Below are 19,403 nucleotides of genomic sequence, written 5' to 3' on the forward strand. Positions count from 1 at the left end.
TTCTACTCCTAGCCTGGGAACATCCATATGCCTAGGGTGCAGCCCTAAAAAGACAGAAAGACAAAAAATAAAATAAAATAAAACCCTTTATCAGAGGGAGTACTTGAAATTCTCTCAGTTTTAATTAATGAATGAGAAAGTTAAAAATAGTAACTATTGCTTGGTCTCCACCCTCCTCATTTTGTAGAGTGATCAAGGTTTGAATGATCTTATTGACTTAGCCTCATCCCTTTAGCCCAATGGCTTTTAATAAGGAAAGGTAGTTCCCCTTTAGGGGAAATTTTGACAGTTTGTAGGGGTGCATTTTCACAATATAGGGAATACTACAAATATTTGGCAGAGACCAGGAAAAACTGTCCCTTGTCCTATAATGACTTTCTGATATCAGATAGCATCCTAAAAAGTAACTTTCTTTTATGTATGTAAACACAAAGTATTTTTGTATATAACACACTTTCTAGGAATGCAACTACTTAAGGAAAGAGGATTATTTTGTGTGGAGTATTCCTAAGAGTTGTTCACCATTTTGGAAGATTGTGGCCTTGAAGTGGTATTTGGATTGACATTCCAACATATCAAGGAAGGTTTTCATTTGTAGCAGTCATATTCATCTCACTCTGTCTTCTATTATAGCTCTTCCTGAGCATTTATGTGTCACAATATGCACTTTATTAATATATCTTATTTCTCCCTTATATTACAGTTAAGGTTTTGTTTTTTCATTAAATGGTATGTGTTTGTGTGTACGTAGGTAGTTAGGTATTATCCAGGAATTTTACTTCAGGATAATAAAAGGGTACCATTGCTTTAAACATCGGTAATCTGGTTCTGAGTTGAAGAGGTAAACCTAGGTTAATCCAAAGACGGTGAAGTCTAGCATTTGTTGAAGAGTCAGTGAAGAGATTCTCTCCTAAAGGGGTATAGTTTGCACATGAGGTAAGCCTGGTTTTGCTGTAGCCATTTTGCTCTCTGGAAGAGAAAAAATGATACACAGAAGAGGGTGGAGGAGTTCCCACCATGGCACAGAGGTTAAGACTCCACCTGCAGTGCCTCGGGTTGCTGAAGAGGTACAGGTTAGATCCCTGGCCAGGTGCAGTGGATTAAAGGATCCAACGTTGCTGCAGCTGTGGTGTAGATCTCAGCTGAGGCTTAGATTCAGTCCCTGTCCTGGGAACTTCCATATATTGTGAGTGTGACCATAGCATTAAAAAAATTAAAAGGTAGACTAAAGGCATCCTAATTTAGACAGCATGAGGGAATCACCAAGAGCATAGTCTACTTTGATCATACAATATTATCTAGCTGCATTAGCCCAAACTATTAATTGCTGTGGTAAATGGTTAGAATAATGGTTAACAGAGAGAGTGGGGAGAATGGGGAGTGACTGCTATTGGGCATAGGATTTCCTTTTGAGGTGATGAAAAAGTTCTGGAACTAGATAGAATGGTTTACCACATTGTGAAAATGCTACAGAATTTTGCACTTTAAAATGGTAATTTTATGTTACTTGTATTTTACTACAATGAAAAAAAAAAAAAAAGTCTGGCCCAGCAATCCTTCAGTTTAAACAAGGCCCAATACGATGCTTCACTTTAATGTAGCTGGTTAGATATGGTGAGAGAGGCATGTAGGGGGAATGTGGGTTGGTTTCACCCTGCCAGCAGACATAATTTCAGGTCAGGCTTCTGGTTATATTGCCATAGTGGCTGGCAGCTTTTGTTTTCCAGTCACCCTGGACTGTGGATCAGAGGAGTTGGGGCCAGAGGAGAGAGCCTACTGGGGTCTTGTGCAGTGAGCAGTTAGGAAAGAGGATTTGAGATGGGGAGCGGCTGATTCTATGAGTAGAAACTAGAATTTTTGTGCATTGTTAATCTGAAATAATATACTGGTTGTGTTATTCAGGTTCTGCTGGGACTCTACTAGGTTTTGAGTTAACCTGAACCTCGGCCTGCAGGAAGACATTGTCATGAATGTACTAAAATTTCTGTGAAAATTAAGAGACTATTTTTTTACCCAGTCTACCTAGTTCTATTTAGACTTTCACCCATGTGCTAATGTGCATAGCTGCGTCAAAATCTTGAAAAGGAATTCAGTAAGAGATTGATTTACACAAAAAACAATACATAGGAGTTCTTCTGTGGCACAGCGGGTTAAGGATCTGGCATAGTCCCTGCAGTGGCTTGGTCACTGCTGTGGCACAAGTTCAGTCCCTGGCCTAGGAACTTCCACATGTCACAGGTGTGGCCAAAGAAAGAAAGAAAATGCAAACAGTACATAGGAACTAAAACATTTAGATATGTAATATATAATTTCTTGGGAGGGCTTTAGGAGACTTGTCTAAAATTGTTAGTGAAACAAATTTGGATCGTCTCTGCCACATAGTAAAGCCTACTTAACTCAAAGCAAGGAGTCAAGGCAGCTAATGCCCCAAAAGCCCAAACTCCCTAATGGCTTTCAGGGAAAGGATTTTTGTTTTTTCTGTTTGTTTGTTTTGATTTTTGTCTTTTTAGGGCCTCAACTGTGGCATGTGGAAGTTCCCAGGCTAGGGGTCCAGTCGGAGCTGCAGCTGCTGGCCTACGCTACAGCCACAGCAACACCAGATCCGAGCCACGTCTGTGACCTCCACCGCAGCTCACGGCAACGCCAGATCCTTAACCCACTGAACAAGGTCGGGGATCGAACTTGTGTCCTCATGAATGCTAGTCAGATTCGTTTCTGCTGAGCCATGACAGGAACTCCATAGGGAAAGGTTTTTAATGACAGGGTGAAGGAGAGGGTTGCAGGATGTGTGATCAGCTCATGGACATTTTTCCTTTAAAAATTTTTTTGAATTAAATGTTATTGAAGTATAGTTGATTTGCAATGTTGTGTTAATTTCTGCTTTTCAGCAAAGTGACTCAGTTATAGACTTACTCTATATGTATACTTAATCTTTTCCATTATGGTTTATCACAAGATAATGAATACAGTTCCCTGTGCTATGCATCCAATATATAATAGTTTGCCTTTGCTAATCCCAAACTCCCTCCCAATCCACTCCCACCCCAAACTCATGGACATTTTTCTGATTGGTGGCGAGGTCATTGGAAGTCAGCATCATCAACTTTCTGGTTCCAACTAATCTGGGGTCTATGAACTTGTGGGCAGCATACAAAGTTCTTCCTGGTAAGGGTTTCAGAATCTGCAAAACAGCTCAAAGAATTTGGCTTAGGATATTATCCACAGTCCTTAAGGAGGAACTGAAAGTCCTTGACTGTGTTTAATGACTGAAGTATCATTATTTTGTCTTGCTTGACTGTTTTCCTTTGTTTCTGCATTTTCTCACTTATCTGATTAAATTTATTCTTTGAAACTTGGGGAAGGCCTAGGAGGCTAAAGTTTTTCTATAAACACAAGGCAGGTGGGGGATGGGGGCGGGGTTGGGAGAGGTGTCTGTCCCAGGAATGTGCCATGGCATCCTGCTCAACTACAAAGTGACAATACTGAAATTTTTTTTCAGTCACTTCTATGTAAATAATAAAACCTAAACTTTTTCTGCCTAATACAAAATAATATGACTGATGCAAATGCCAGTGACTTCAGTCATGGTAGAGCTTTTCTTGCTAGACTGTTACAAGTATCTACAGGGCTGTTGCTAATATAAACTCAGACTTGTCCCACAAAGCCCTTGTATGATTGTCTATTTAGTGCTGTGATATTTCTCAGCAAAAGCTAATATTTGAGCTGAAATTTCTACCACTTGACTAGAAAGACTAAAATAGTTCTACCCCCTGTTAAACTTTCTCCTGCTGTGTAATAACCCTTGCTCCCTACAGTTTCTACTCAAACCTCTAGTCTCGGAATCAGTAAAACCTGTTATTTTCCTTAGTTTATTATGTTTCAGAGGAAGGCAGGACTGCTTTGGGGAGTTATTTCCATTATGTGTGAATGAAGATCACATGGTTTCTAAATTCTAGCGCAAGACCCTGAAAATGCACAGGGATTACCTCTTGGAGCTCCAGTATCAACCTACTCGCCATTGGATCGAGCTGTAACCCAGAGCTGTGCCACGGGTTATGATGTAGTGTTTAGGCTAGATGACATGGTTTGCTCAAGAACACAGTTTTACTTGATGGTGATATTTTTTCTGATTCTTTTTTAACCCAGCAGTTGTGACTCTTGGAGCAAAACCAGCGGCCTTACCTGACCAGGGAATTCAGTGCACACTCTCGGCTGCCTGATTCAGGTCCCCAAACAACAAGCCATGCAGGCCCTGGCTACTTTCCTGCTGCTGTGCCAGGGCAGGGAAGGTAATTCATAGCCCCACCTACTGCCAAATGTAGAACCCAATCCCAACCTCCTAGTGAGCCTGACCAGAAAATCCAGGCAATGTGAGGCCCATCCTACAGCCTCTCTCAGGAACCAAGTGAACAGTTCCTCCCAAGTGTTCTCAGGGCACACTCTCCATTCCTATCTCAGAAGAAAAAAAAAAGAGAATCAATAGGTAAAATTGTTATTGAGTAATTGTTTTATTCCTGCCTGAATTACGCAGATAGCTTTCTTAAATGGATCAGATTAATTATTCTTACTGGAAGTAACTTCGCTTTTGTAACAGTCTTAGTTAATCAAGGAGAGGATTAGGCTGCCCAGTATCTTGCATCATGAATGCTCATGTGATGATCTTTTAAAAAAGAGTTTGTAATTACAATTGATATATAACATTGTATAAGGTACACAATGAGTTGATTTGATACATTTATGCATTACAATATGATTATCACCACTAAAGCCTTAGCTAAAATTTCTGTCACTTCACATTATTATTTTTTTCTTCAATTTTTGGAGTACAGTTGACATGCAGCACTATATAAGTTTAAGGCATGCAGAATGATGATTTGACTTACATCTTGAAATGATTACCACAATAAGTTCAGTAAACTTTCATCATCTCTTATAGATAGAAAATAGAAAAATAAGAAAACAAAACTTTACTTGTGTTGAGACCCCTTAGGGTTTACTCTCTTAACAACTGTCATATATACTGTATAACAAACAGTGTTACATTTATCGTGTTGTACATTAAGTCCCTAGTACTTATTTATCTTATGGATGGAAGTTTGAGTTCCTTCATGATCTTTTGTTTGTTTCTGTTTTTGTTTTAGGGCTGCACCCACGGTGTATGAAAGTTCCTGGGCCAGGGACCACATCAGAGCTGCAGCTGCTGGCCTGTGCCACAGCCATGGCTGTGCTGAATCTGAGCCACAGCTCATGGCAGTGCCACATCTTTAACCCACTGAGTGAAGCCAGGGATTGAACCCACATCCTCATGTATACTAGTTGGGTTCTTAACCCACTGAGCCACAACAGGAACTCCTCCTTCATAATGTTTGACTGCCTTAATCCAATTTCCTCTTCCCTCACACTCCATGTGACAAACCTTAAAAATGGTTTTAGGTCAGAGAGGTAGCTTGATTTAGGGGGAAAACTTTCCATCCCAGCATAAAACTAGCTGAGGAGGTGATTGCTAAGCAATAGTAGTTGAGTCCATGGGATTCCTGGATGGTACCAACCATCTCTTACTTAGGTGGATGGGCCCAGGATATGAGTTAGACTTCAGTGATGAGGGGAAATACATGAGTACACCAGATCCTAACTTTTGAGACTTAGAAAAAACAAGCACGGTAGTTAAAACTTTTATTTCCCCTCACCCCGAAGCTTTGAGAAGAATCTAGATGTTTGTGTTCACAGAAAAATCTCACTGAACAGTTGGCTATCTAGAGGCCAGAAAGATTGATCATAGGCATTTTGAAAACAGCTCTGTTAAGTGGGAGAGACTTAACTGTGAAAACCTGGATTATAGTCTTATCTGGATCAATCATACTATATCAACCCCAAGTCCTGCTTTGATCATGTATACATATTGTCATCTCCCAAAGTTTCTTAGAAGAAATATCTGGCAGATAGTTGGCTGGGTAAACTGCAGGAAGGAGTGGTATTTTTCTTTTTTTTTTTTTAATGATTTTTCTTTTTTTCTGTTATAGCTGGTTTACAGCGTTCGTTCTGTCAATTTTCTACTGTACAACAAGGTGACCCAGTCACACACACATATATATACATTCTTTTTTCTCACATGGTCATGCTCCATCATAAGTGATTAGATATAGTTCCCAGTGCTATACAGCAGAATCTCATTGCTCATCCATTTCAAAGGCAATTGTTTACATCTATTAACCCCAGATTCGCAGTGCATCCCACTTCTTCCCTCTCCCCCTTGGCAACCACTAGTCTGTTCTCCAAGTCCATGATTTTCTTTTCTTTGGAAAGGTTCCTTTGTGCCGTATATTAGATTCCAGATGTAAGTGATATCCTATGGTATTTGTCTTTCTCTTTCTGACTTAGTTCACTTGGTATGAGCATCTCTAGTTCATCCATGTTGCTGCAAATGGCATTATTTTGTTCTTTTTTATGGCTGAGTAGTATTCCATTGTGTATATATACCACATCTCTCTCTCTCTCTCTCTCTCTTTTTTTTTGTCTTTCTAGAGCCACACCTAAGGCATATGGAGGTTCCCAGGCTAGAGGTCTAATTGGAGCTGTAGCTGCCAGCCTACGCCAGAGGCACAGCAATGCCAGATCTGAGCCACGTCTGCGACCTCCACCACAGGTCATGGCAATGCTGGATCTTTAACCCACTGAGCAAGGGCAGGGACCGAACCCACAACCTCATGGTTCCTAGTTGGATTTGTTAACCACTGAGCCACGATGGGAACTCCATTATACCACATCTTCTTAATCCATTCACCTGTCAATGGACTTTTAGGTTGTTTCCATGTCTTGGCTGTTGTGAATAGTGCTGCAGCGAACACATGGGTGCATGTGTCTTTTTCAAGGAAAGTTTTGTATGGATATATGCCCAAGAATGGGATTGCTGGGTCATATGGTAGTTCTATGTATAGATCTCTAAGGTACCTCCTTACTGTTTTCCATAGTGGTTGTACCAATTTACATTCCCATCAACAGTGTAGGAGGGTTCCCTTTTCTCTGCACCCCATCCAGCATTTGTTATTTGTGGACTTAATAATGATGGCCATTCTGACTGGCGTGAGGTGGTACCTCATAGTAGTTTTGATTTGCATTTCTGTAATAATCAGTGATGTTGAGCATTTTTTTCATGTGCTTGTTGGCCATCTGTATATCTTCTTTGGAGAAATGTCTATTTAGGTGTTCTGCCCATTTTTCATTTGGGTTGTTTATTCTTTTACTTTTGAGTTGTACGAGTTGTTTGTATGTTTTGGAGATTAAGCCCTTGTCAGTTGCATCATTTGAAATTATTTTCTCCCATTGCATAGGTTGTGTTTTTGTTTTGTTTTGTTTTTTTATGGTTTTCTTTGCTGTGCAAAACTTGTCAGTTTGATTAGGTCCCCTTGGTTGATTTTTGTTTTTATTTCTGTTGCCTTGGAAGACTGACCTGAGAAAACATGTGTGCAGTTGATGGTAGAGAATTTTTTCTGACATCTTCTCTTCTAGGAAAAAATTCTGACATCTATATTCTCTTCTAGGAGTTTGATGGTGTCTTGGCTTATGTTTAAGTCTTTAAGTCATTTCGAGTTTATTTTTGTGCGTGGTGTGAGGGTATGTTCCAGTTTCATTCATTTACATGTGGCTGTCCAGTTTTCCCAGTACCGCTTGCTGAAAAGACTGTCTTTTTCCCATTTTATATTCTTGCCGCCTTTGTCAAAGATTAATTGACCATAGGTGTCTGGGTATATTTCTGGGTTCTCTGTTCTGTTCCATTAATCAGTATGTCTGTTTTGGTACCAGTAAGGGAGTGGTGTTTTTCATTTAAGCACAGTTTATACACATCCCAAGATATTGTATTGGAATAAAGGGACAGAAACAGAACTCTTATTACATTCTGTTTTTTTTTTTAAATAAATCAAAAATAATTCCTGGAGTTCCCGTCGTGGCGCAGTGGTTAACGAATCCGACTAGGAACCATGAGGTTGTGGGTTCCATCCCTGCTCAGTGGGTTAGGGATCCAGTGTTGCCGTGAGCTGTGGTGTAGGTTGCAGATGTGGCTCAGATCCCCGCGTTGCTGTGGCTGTGGCATAGGCTGGTGGCTGCAGCTCCAATTCAACCCCTAGCAAAGGAACCTCCATGTGCCGCAGAAGCAGACCAAGAAATGGCAAAAAGACAAAAAAAAAAACCAAAAAAAACAAAAAACCTAGTAACTTTGAGATAATATTGTATAATAGAACACTGGGTTAGAAGTTTTAAGACCTGACTTCTTGTCCCAGCTGTGCCACTAATGAGCTATATGACCTTGAGCAGGCCATTTAAAGGAACACTTAAACCTTAGATTTCTCTGTGTGAAATGAGAACAATAATAATATCTGACCTACTTACCTTACAATGAAAAGTATATATATAAGTACTTTTTTTTTTTCTTTTTAGGGCCGCACCTGCAGCATACGGAAGTTCCTAGGCTAGGGGTCAAATCGGAGCTACAGCTGCCAGCCTACACCACAGCCATAGCAACGCGGGCTCTGAGCCAAGTCTGTTACCTACACCACAGCTCACGGCAACACCAGATCTCCAACCCACCTGAGGCCAGGGATCAAACCTGCATCCTCATGGATACTAGTCGGATTCATTTCCACTGTGCCACAGCAGGAACTCCTATATAAGTACTTTTGATGGCAATATAGATCTTCAGGAGAAGTGGGGCAATTCCATTTGAGAGGGCCTCTATACTCAAGTGGGACTGACACTTGGGAAGGACATACAGGCTGCCACAACTCAATCACTGCCATTTCACATCTATGTTCAGCTGCCCCTTTGAGAATTTTTCAGCAATACCAATAAATTTTATAGGTAAAAAGTAGTATAGTTCAGGTAATAGACGATTCAGCAAGCTGGTGATTCAAATTATTTCAACCAGTCTGGACAGTTATTTATTTTTTTGATCCATGCCTGTGGCATGCAAAAGTTCCCAGGCCAGGGATCAGACGTGAGCCACAGCAGTGACAACATGGAATCCTTAACCACTAGGCCTCCAGGGAGCTCCCGGACAGCTTTTTTTTTTTTTTTTTTTTAACTTGTCTCACTCTACATCAATAAAAGCCCTTCTAAATTCTAAAGGTGGGCAAAGTTAATTTTAACTGTTAGTTTAAAAGAAGTATATATGATGGAACTTTAATATTGAATATAATCAAATTGTGTATATTTTTATATAGCTCTTAGAGTAAATGGAGATCTTTTATACCACCAGGATGTGGTACATATAGACCCTCTTATTTTTGGTGAATAGGAAGTTTTGAAGTCATAGAATTGGATTTTAACACATGTTGGCCATATCTGATTTATTTATCACAATTCTCTCTTGGTCAGGACCCTTCATCATACTGCTGGGAAATGGGAAACAATGGGAAAACAATTTAATTTCTAGTGATGAATTTATAATATTTTCCAGAAACTTAATGATATGAAGAATGCCTGCCTGGGAGTTCCCGTCGTGGCGCAGTGGTTAACGAATCCGACTAGGAACCATGAGGTTGCGGGTTCGGTCCCTGCCCTTGCTCAGTGGGTTAATGATCAGGCGTTGCCGTGAGCTGTGGTGTAGGTTGCAGACGTGGCTCGGATCCCGCGTTGCTGTGGCTCTGGCGTAGGCCGGTGGCTACAGCTCCGATTGGACCCCTAGCCTGGGAACCTCCATATGCCGCGGGAGCGGCCCAAGAAATAGCAACAACAACAACAACAAAAAAGACAAAAGACAAAAAAAAAAAAAAAAAAGAATGCCTGCCTGAATATTTCTGGCTACTTCATGAAAGTACAGAGGTTGATAATCTCTCCTTTGTGAAGAAGTACTTTTACAAGACTTTGAAAGGTGCCAACTAGATTATAGTGAACAGTGCCTGTCAACCTTAGGTCTATCAGTCTACATTTGATAGAATGTTTTTTCCTCAGTTGTAATATTTCTAGGCTGAAGAGGTTCTAATATTCTGTCTTATTTTTTTTAAGTTTATTTTAATGAAGTTGCACTTCTTTCACCAAAGACCCTAATTTCTTTCATCTTTTTTTTTTTGTCTTTTTGCCATTTCTTGGGCCACTCCTGCGCCATATGGAGGTTCCCAGGCTAGGGGTCTAATTGGAGCTGTAGCTGCCAGCCTATGCCAGAGCCACAGCAACGCGGGATCCGAGCTGCGTCTGCAACCTACACCACAGCTCATGGCAACGCCGGATCGTTAACCCACTGAGCAAGGGCAAGGACCAAACCCGCAACCTCATGGTTCCTAGTTGGATTCGTTAACCACTGCGCCAAAACGGGAACTCCTCTTTCATCATTTAATCATTCTTTTTCTATGGCTTTTTAGGTTCTGAGATGTGGCAAGCAGAACTGTATGCCAGCTGTGTGATCACTTGAGTTCATAGGAAGCTCTTTTCCATTTTGGTTTCCATACCCTTAGAAGGAAGAGGGCTGAGGGGGAAGGAGTGTAGAATTTGGAGTGAGAAATAATAGGTTAATGGCCTCACTCTGTCCTTTATTAGCTCTATAAGCCTAATAAGCAAGTCCTTTAAAAATGGCCTGAGCCTCAGTTGTCTATTAATCTATAAAATGTAGAGGTCAACATTTCCTTGTATCTCATTTATCCTTTTAAAACTAGATTGTCATAGAGGGGACCTTGAGTAGTGTTGCAGTGACACTTTTTTTTCTTTTTTTCATTTGTGAAAGAGATCATTAGACTTTGAACTCCATAAGGACAGGAACCTTTGTGGTTCCTTTACCCCTCCTTTCAGAGTCAACCTCCTGCACGAAATTATCTTCACAGATTAGGGCTATCTCTATTGGTGCAAAAGCCACAGACCTTGCCTAACTTTGTGACTGAAAGAACGAGCAGGCATGCTTGTCAAGGAAAAGATAGCAGAAATCTAAAAGGAAGACCACAGAATCAAGATTAAAAATTATCTTGACAGGCTGCGGCCCTGGCTTGGAAACAATAAGATGAAATTAAACTGAGATAAGAAAAGGTTGCTCATTTAACATTTAATAACAAGAGCTAACATTTACTGAGAATTTATGTATGTTAGGCATCCTGTTAAATACATGTGTTAGGTGATTCTTATGACAGTCAAATGAGGTCTATATTATAAAGATGGGGAGATGTAAAGTAACTTATCCAAGGTTGCTCAGCCATTAAGTGGTAGAACCAGGATTCCAATCTATGAGAGTTCCAAAGTGCACACATTTTTCTTTTAAAGCTACTTATTTTATTACTATTTTTTTGGCCACACCCCTGGTATAAGAAAAGCATGTGGATGAGAGATACTGTTGAACATGCCATGGTGTCCTTAGAAATAACTAACCCTTTCTAAAGTCCTACATCACATGTCAGACTCAATACAAAGAACCATTACCCCATAGCTTGATGCAGTGCTCCTGGTTGTTGAGAGTCCATTATCTAGAAGAGCTCTGCCTCTGCTCACTGAAAGCTCTTTTTTGAGAGGCAACAGAGTGTATCCTATCATAACTAAGTGATTGTTATCACTGTTTGAACTTTTCAAGAACTGCTTGAGCTCACAGAAATGCAATACAGGACTGTGGCTTGAGGGTCAGATGTGAAAATTATAATTAGCTTAGGTCAACACTTAACATGGTTACTGTTTTCAGTGGAATATTTCTTTATATGTAATTAAAATTTTTATTATAGTAGATTTACACTGTTCTGTTGATTTCTGCTATACAGCAAAGTGACCCAGTCATATATGATATATACATTTTTTTTTCTCATATTATCTTTAGTCATGTTCCATCACAAGTGATTGGACATAGTTCCCTGTGCTATACTGCAGGACCACATTGCCTTAACATAACAGTTTGCGTCTACTAACCCCAAACTTCCAGTCCATCCCCCTCCTCCTTGGCAACTACAATTCTGTCCATGTCTGCGAGTGTGTTTCTGTTTTGCAGATAGGTTCGTCTGAGCCAGATTTTAGATTCTTAGTGGAATATTTCTGGTTGCTGATCATGTCTGTGCCCAGTGTGGCCAAACTTTTTGGCATTGTTTAGTTCTCCTCCAACCACTAGACTCTTCTAGAAAACGCTCACTCTCTTGAAATTGGACCCAAGCAGCTATTAAACTAAACTAGCTCCTTAATTTGAAGTGTGTGTGTCTGTGTGTGTGTGTGTGTGTGTGTGTGTGTGTGTGTGTGTGGTAACCAAATGGTCCCAGATGAGGAGGGAAAAAAAAAATCTCTATTTTACTAAACAGTATCTCCCAATAATGTAGTAAGGTTGATAGCAAATCAACAATTTACAGCACCGTTAAAGTCAGGCAATAATTATCAACGGTGTTGAAAGCATCAAGGTGATGGGAAACTGTTCATATAGAGCCAAAGTGATACCATTCAGATTATTTCCTAGTTGGAAGGGAGAGCTGTAACTGTCCCATCATGGGATCACCAGCTAGTGGTTGATCTTAGCATCACTAATGGTAGGACAACCAAATGTTACATGTTTTCTGATGTGCTACAGAAATGAGGTAAACAACACCACCTATGATGTATAGCCATAAAACTATACATCATAGGTGGCTCCATAAAACTTTCATTTCCAGTTGATAAGCAATATGGAAAAGGGGGGAAAAACTAATCAACACCATAAAAGAGTATCCAGAAAAATCTAAAAGGTGGCACAGCCCATAGCACATCTGACCTTTAATTTTTTAAATTACTTTTTGGCTACACTTGTTACACAGAAACGGGGCCAGGGGTCAAACCTGTGCCATAGGAGCAACCCCAGCTGCTGCAATGGCAATACCAGGTCCTTAACCCACTAATCTGCATAGGAACTCCAAACTGTTACTATTTTAGAAGAGGAAACTTTTTTTTTTTTTTTGGTCTTTTTAGGGCCGTACCCACAGCATATGGAGGTTCCCAGGCTAGGTAGGGGTCTAATGAGAGTTGTAGTTGCCGGCCTGTGCCACAGCCACAGCAACAGCAACTCGGGATCTGAGCCTTGTCGGTGACCTACGCCACAGCTCACGGCAACACTAGATCCTTAATCCACTGAGCAAAGCCAGGTATCGAACCCACAACCTCATGGTTCCTAGTCAGATAAATTTCAGCTGCACCACGATGGGAACTCCAGAAGAGAAAACTATTATGATATAATGTGTGAATTGTTTAAACCAGATGTGTAGGACATTTTAGGGTGACTGAGGAAATTGAATATGGATTAGTATTAGAAAGATAAAATTGTATTTATATGGAAAGTAGTAGTGAAATTAAAAAAACAAAACAACATTTAAGGGAGTTCCCATTGTGGAGCAGTGGGTGTGGCCCTAAAAAGCAAAAAAAAAAAAAAAAAATTAAAGTACCATGTACAATGTGATCTGATTTTGGTACAAAAATATAGAAATACATACAGTTGTCTCTTAAGTCTCCCAGAGGAATTGATTCTGTGAGACATTGTGGCTACCAAAACCTGAGGATGCTCAAGTCTCATATAAAATGACGTAGTATTTGCATATAACCTATGCACATCCTTCTGTACACTTTAAATTATCTCTAGGTTAATTGTAATATCTGATACAGTGTTAATACCATGTAAATAGTTGTAGAGACAGTGTAAATGCTATGTATACTGTTGCCAGCATGGCAAATTCAAGTTTTGCTTTTTGGCATGTTCTGAAAGCTTTTTTTCCTGAATATTTTTGATCTGTAGTTGGTTGAATTCATGAATGTGGAACCCACAGATACAGAAGACTGACTGTATATGCAGATCGTCTAAACTGGAACACTTGAGAGAATAAACAGGGGCACTATTGATAATTATGCCAGGACAATGGATATAAATTGGTTCTTCCAGGTGAGCCAAGCTGTTCTTAAATTCACTATGCTGTAGAATTGCCTGGGAGTGGGTGGGTGGTAGGCATGTAAAATGAAGTTTCTTAGGTCCCATTCCCAGAGATTCTTAGTCTAGGGGTGAGCCCAAGAATTGACCTTTTTCACAAGTGTCCAGGTGATTCTGATTCTAGGACTGGTGAGGGAATGGAGTGTGGCCTAAAGCAGTGTTTCTGTTGACGTCAGCTCTAAGCAGGGATTGGCTCATCTTTATGCGTGTGTTTAACTGAATTCTGCTTATTTTTTTCTTCTTGAGTTAATATCTCAGCAATCCATCTGTTGCCCATTAAAAGAGACAGGAAAGCACAGTGATTAAATGAATGGCCTCTGCAGTTTAATAGAACTGGTTTGACCACCTTTAGCACTTACTAGCTGTATGACAGTGGGTAAGTTTCTTGATATCTCTAAGTTTGTTTTCTTTTAGGTAAAATAAGAATAGTGATAAGTTGCTATGAGAATTGGAGATAATACATTTAGAGCATATAGTGAGTCTCAATAAACAGTAGTTACGACTGTTACGATGATCACTGTTACAGTTACTGAACAGACAAGGATTGCACTGGGCTAACCCTGGGAGCGCTAGATGTGTGTCATTATCTCTCAGATAGACGGTATCTCCTGAGAAGTAGGATGAAATCCTCTTTGCTGACCCACATGGTTGATTCATAAATGCTTGGAAAACAGCTCTTCACTGCACATCTGTTCCCTGACAGCCCTGGAGAAGTCTGGAATAGTTTCCTCAGTTTTTGGCATGGAAGTCCTACACAGCTGCCTCAGTATTGTGCTGTGAAATCTTGGGTCTGGTTATTGTGGAATAACAAGTTGAGCAGAGAAATTAGAGAGAGATTATCCAGTCTTTTTAACTTACCCTCTCCTTTCCAAGTGTTTTAATTTCTTATCCAACATAAGTCTTAAGAAGGCAAGATTTTCATGGCAACGTAATGATTGCTCTCCAATAAGGGGAGAGGATTTCCTGAAAGATTCCTGCTGTTTTCTTAGCAGATGGAATGTCTGTGCATCTGTGTGCTGCAGAGGCTGTGTGCTGTTATTGTCCTTCTTGAGTTCATTCTTTCCATTCTGAGACAGAAAACAAAACATCCATAGGAAACAATTGGTAGGTCTGTTCCTCTTTGTACTTGGGGGTGTGTGTACATATTTTCTTGGCTTTGTTTTGTCTTTTGTACTTCCATTCAGTAGCATTATCACCTATATTTTTTGAAGTTAAGATGCACCTTTAAGAGTTAGGATGCATCTTTTGACACGTAGCGTGATAAAATATTTGAAACAGAAACTGTACTGAAAACTCTGGGGCTTCCAGTTTCTATAAGCACTTCTTCCTTGGAGGGGTCTGGGCAGCATTGTCCAAATATGTGTGAGGGATTAGAAAGAGTACCTTAGGTTTGTCCTACTTTCCTTCATATAAGGCCCGGGGAAAATTTTACTCTTTAGCTAAAGTAAATTAAACTTTTGCACCCCTTACTTGCCAGAGTCTGGTTCTTTCTAAGGCATTGGGAGAAGACCTAGTGATGTGTTCATATGTTTTTGTATAAATAGCAAAAATAAGATATTTTGTATTATTTTCCATTAAATATGATCTCAAAATTTTTATAATCTTCAGGCTCTACAAATCCAGATTCACTCCTGACAAGCATTTCCTCTCTGGCCACATCTGGTGTATTTCATCCCTATATAACCAGATAGTGAGCAGTTTCAATTTCAGACCAGGACACACAAGAATGCCAAGGATCAAGTGAGAATGCAAGAAGAGAGGGGTATTCATTACTCAGTTAGCTACTGGAGGCAGAGAAACTGCAAGCTGAAGCAAGAACAGAGCTCCTGGGGAAAAACAAATTATAGACTTGGGGTCTGGTCAAAGGTCTTTCTTCAGAGGAATGGGTGCTAAGTGGCACTAATCAGTCACTTGTTTAAAAGTTGTTGAGAAAAAGAAATGAACTATCTTTAAATCCTCCTCATATAAAAATACCATTGCTGGAGTTCCCGTCGTGACGCAGCAGAAACGAATCCGACCAGGAACCATGAGGTCGTGGGTTCAATCCCTGGCCTCTCTCAGTGGGTTAAGGATCTGGCGTTGCTGTGAGCTGTGGTATAGGTCACAGCTCGGATCTGGTGTTGCTATGGCTATGGTGTAGGCTGGCAGCAACAGCTCCAATTAGAACCCAAGGCTGGGAACCTCCATATGCCGTGGGTGTGGCCCTAAAAAAAAGAAAGACAAAATACCATTGCCTATGTGCTGTGCCTCAACCACCCCAAGTCCTGGAGGGGTTGTCTTCTGCAGTAGAGAGAGCCCTGCAGAGGTCCCAGCCTCAGCTGCTTTGCTAAGTATGTGACTTTGGCCAAATTATTAACTCCTTCAAGCCTCACTTTATTCATCTTCAAAATGAAGGTGTTGGATTAAGCAGCCTCACTCTGAAACTGTAATAATTTTATGGTGTGCAGGTAGAATTTAAAAGATTTCTATAGTGATACAAGGATATTTCCATAGGGAAGTATGATGCACGTGTTGGGCGGGAGATTGGCATATGGAGAAAAATTGGACCATATGGGATTAGGAAATTAAAAATTATCTCCTCCTGCTCAGTCAGTCACTGTGCCAAATATGAACCTCTCTTTCTAAGAACTACCTTTCTTTTAGAAAATAAGAAGACATTATGAGCATTTTCAAAATTAAAAAAATATATATACATGTCATTTCAAATGTGAGATGGGTATAGGTAGTGATGTGTTAGGTTCTAGGAGGGGAATTTGTCTTTAAGTTGTGTTCTGTGTTATTTGGGAGATCACAGCCAAAACAAGACTATCCCAGATGAAACAATTAGCAAACAAAGCTGTTAAGATACAACCATGAGCCATAATTGACAACGGGCTGATTTAGTAAATCATGGCACATCCATTCTATGGAATATTATGTAGTCAACAAATAGAACAAATCACATTTGTATGTTTTGACTTGGAAAGGTGTAGTAGACATATTGTTAAGTGAAAATAAGCAAATGTTGAACAATATGAAGGGAATGATCATGGTTTTATAAAGACCAAAACAGAGACTCTAAATAGGTAATTCTGTGTTTAAGTATTTAAAAACTAGTGATGCACACCAATATGCTTCCACCAGTTATGTTAAGAAGATGGGGTTGGACAGAGGAGGAAGAGAATTATTTTTATTTTTTTTAATCTTTTTGTGATTCAGTTTGTTTAAATTGTTATAATAAGTGCGCATTATTTTAAGTGCCTTTGTAAAACAAACCAAAAAGGCATAAACTTTGTCTCCTCAGGCCTTACCAGTGGGTGGACATATGTGGGTTCCTATTGTTCCATCTTTCATTCTCCAGTAACCCCAGCTCTGCACAAAAACCCCATTATTTTGGGAGTTCCCATCCTGGTGCAGCCGAAAGGAATCTGACTAGGAACCATGGGGTTGCGGGTTTGATCCCTGGCCTCGCTCAGTGGGTTAAGAATCCTGCGTTGCTGTGAGCTATGGTGTAGGTCGCAGACAGTGGCTTGGATCCTGTGTTGCTGTGGCTGTGGCATAGGCTGGCAGCTCTAGCTCTGATTCAACTCCTAGCCCTCCATATGCCCTAGAAAGCAAAAAATAAAAAAATAAAAATGAACAAACAAACGTGATTTTGGAGCCAGCCCTGTCCTGTTCAGGGTGAGGCCGTAGCACAGCATCGTGGCAGAAGCCTGCTCCAAGGGGCACTGTCTGTGTTCACTGCTCTGCCAGAGCTCCAAAGTGGATTCCTGAAGTGCCACAGCACATTTGTTTGGGAAGGAAGAATGCTTTTCCTCCCTCTCCCCCATCATGCTTTGCAGGGTGGTTACCAGTGCTGGCTGGCTTGGGCTCCTGGAGCGATGAACCCTCCCAGGCTGGGCACACTCATCGGAAATGCATGAGCCCTCTGCATGGGTTCCACCTCTGTGGGCACACAGAGTGTCCACACATATTGAGTGCTGAGTTGCGGGTCAGAGGCAGAAATTCAGTGAAGGGAAAGACTCGGTCCAAAGGAGGCTGGGCAGAGGGCTGGAGATAGAGGAATCAAATTGTGAACCATAATGCTGGCAGCATCTAGAGAGAGGGAGAGAGTGAGAAGAGGAAGAGCACCTGGCCCAGCGCTGTGGGCCACTCTGGGGCACACTCTGCTTAAACACAGTCTCACTGAACATACATATCAGACAAGACCTCTCTCTGACTCTGATGGATCAAGACAAAAACAAGGCCCCTCTGGAATCATGTCTGACCATAATCAAAAACAAGAAATTGGACCACAAAAATGGCCACCAAATATTGTCCTATCCTGGGTAACAATGAATAACTCAGCTTCTTTGCCATTTACAGCTGTGGACTTGCTTTGTTCCTCCTGCCTCCTGGATAAACAGTAAGCTGCCAATCCTAGAATCACCCCTGCTTCCTGACAACATCCAAACCAGAGCATAGCCCCACTTCCTTGAACCATCTGCAGAGTCACCAAACACAGGCCTAAGCTCCTTTTCACACTGGCTTATGGAGGGTATGCAGTCTCTCTCATTGCACCTCTTCTGTGAACCCACAGCTGGCTCTAGGTGTGTTCTGGTGATTTTGATTCAAAGGCATTATCAAGAGGCTGGCTCTGAGGTAGACCATGTGGTGGTGATTCATGTGGAAGCCTAGGAGTTTTTACCCTGCCATTCGCTTTCTCTGTTGTGGAGAAAGCCATTTGGGTCTTCAGTACTTGAAGGCGGACAAGAATTTCTTCATTGCCTGAAAGAACATGGCATGTGAGGGCCTTTCAGAGATTGATCTGACTGGGGCAGAGTATTTCTTTCTAAAGCACTGGAGGGTGAGGGCACCCATGAAGAAATGTTTGAGTTCCAGGCAATCAATGTTGAGGAGAGAATGTGGGTCAGTCCTAGCTCTACTTCTTACCCAGTGTGTGATGTGGAGCAGGTTTCTTAACCTCCTTGAGCTGCAGAGTCTGCATCTGAGGAATGATGCAGACTCTGCAGCTATAGTTAATAGTACCCCAGTGAGCCTTACCTCACAGGCTTGAATGCTTGAAAAGAGCATGTAAATCATCCAGCACTCCTGGTACACAGGGGCTGTGGGGAATCAGCAGATGTACCATCTCTTCCTTCCCAGCCGACAGTGGACAGCCACTGTAGATTCCTGAAAGGAAAGCGGCCCAAGGGCAATAGGTGTTTTAGGGAAATAGACCAAAACGGAGAGGGCATAGGCCAGTCTAGTTGATAATGGGACACTCTAGCTTGCATGGCCCCTGCCAACCACTGCAAAGATAGCATCACATTCTCAAAAGAAGTGCAGTTGTCCCAGCTAGACAAGGGGGACAAATGAATGATGAGGGCATGCCATGCAGGGTGTGCCAAGCAGCAAGCCTCAGTGGGACAGGGTGGAAGAAATATTAGGGACACTCAGAAAGGCAGCCAAACTCTGGGCTGCTGGGGACAGCAAGAGAAACAGATCCCTTTGGAGTGCAGCAGTCATTGGAAGAATGCCCACATCTAAACTT

The 19,403-nt window shown here is 41.1% G+C and overlaps 1 long non-coding RNA gene across 1 annotated transcript; it reads left to right on the forward strand.

Annotated features, from left to right (window-relative positions):
• Window positions 1–3,416: 3,416 nt before the first annotated feature.
• On the forward strand, window positions 3,417–15,916 carry LOC125128152 (uncharacterized). The gene is made up of 3 exons (XR_007135156.1): window positions 3,417–4,289; window positions 13,703–13,846; window positions 15,500–15,916. It is a non-coding gene; the product is annotated as an uncharacterized LOC125128152 (long non-coding RNA).
• Window positions 15,917–19,403: the final 3,487 nt, after the last annotated feature.

This window comes from Phacochoerus africanus, chromosome 5, assembly GCF_016906955.1.
Source record: "Phacochoerus africanus isolate WHEZ1 chromosome 5, ROS_Pafr_v1, whole genome shotgun sequence".
Taxonomy (NCBI): Eukaryota; Metazoa; Chordata; class Mammalia; order Artiodactyla; family Suidae; genus Phacochoerus; species Phacochoerus africanus.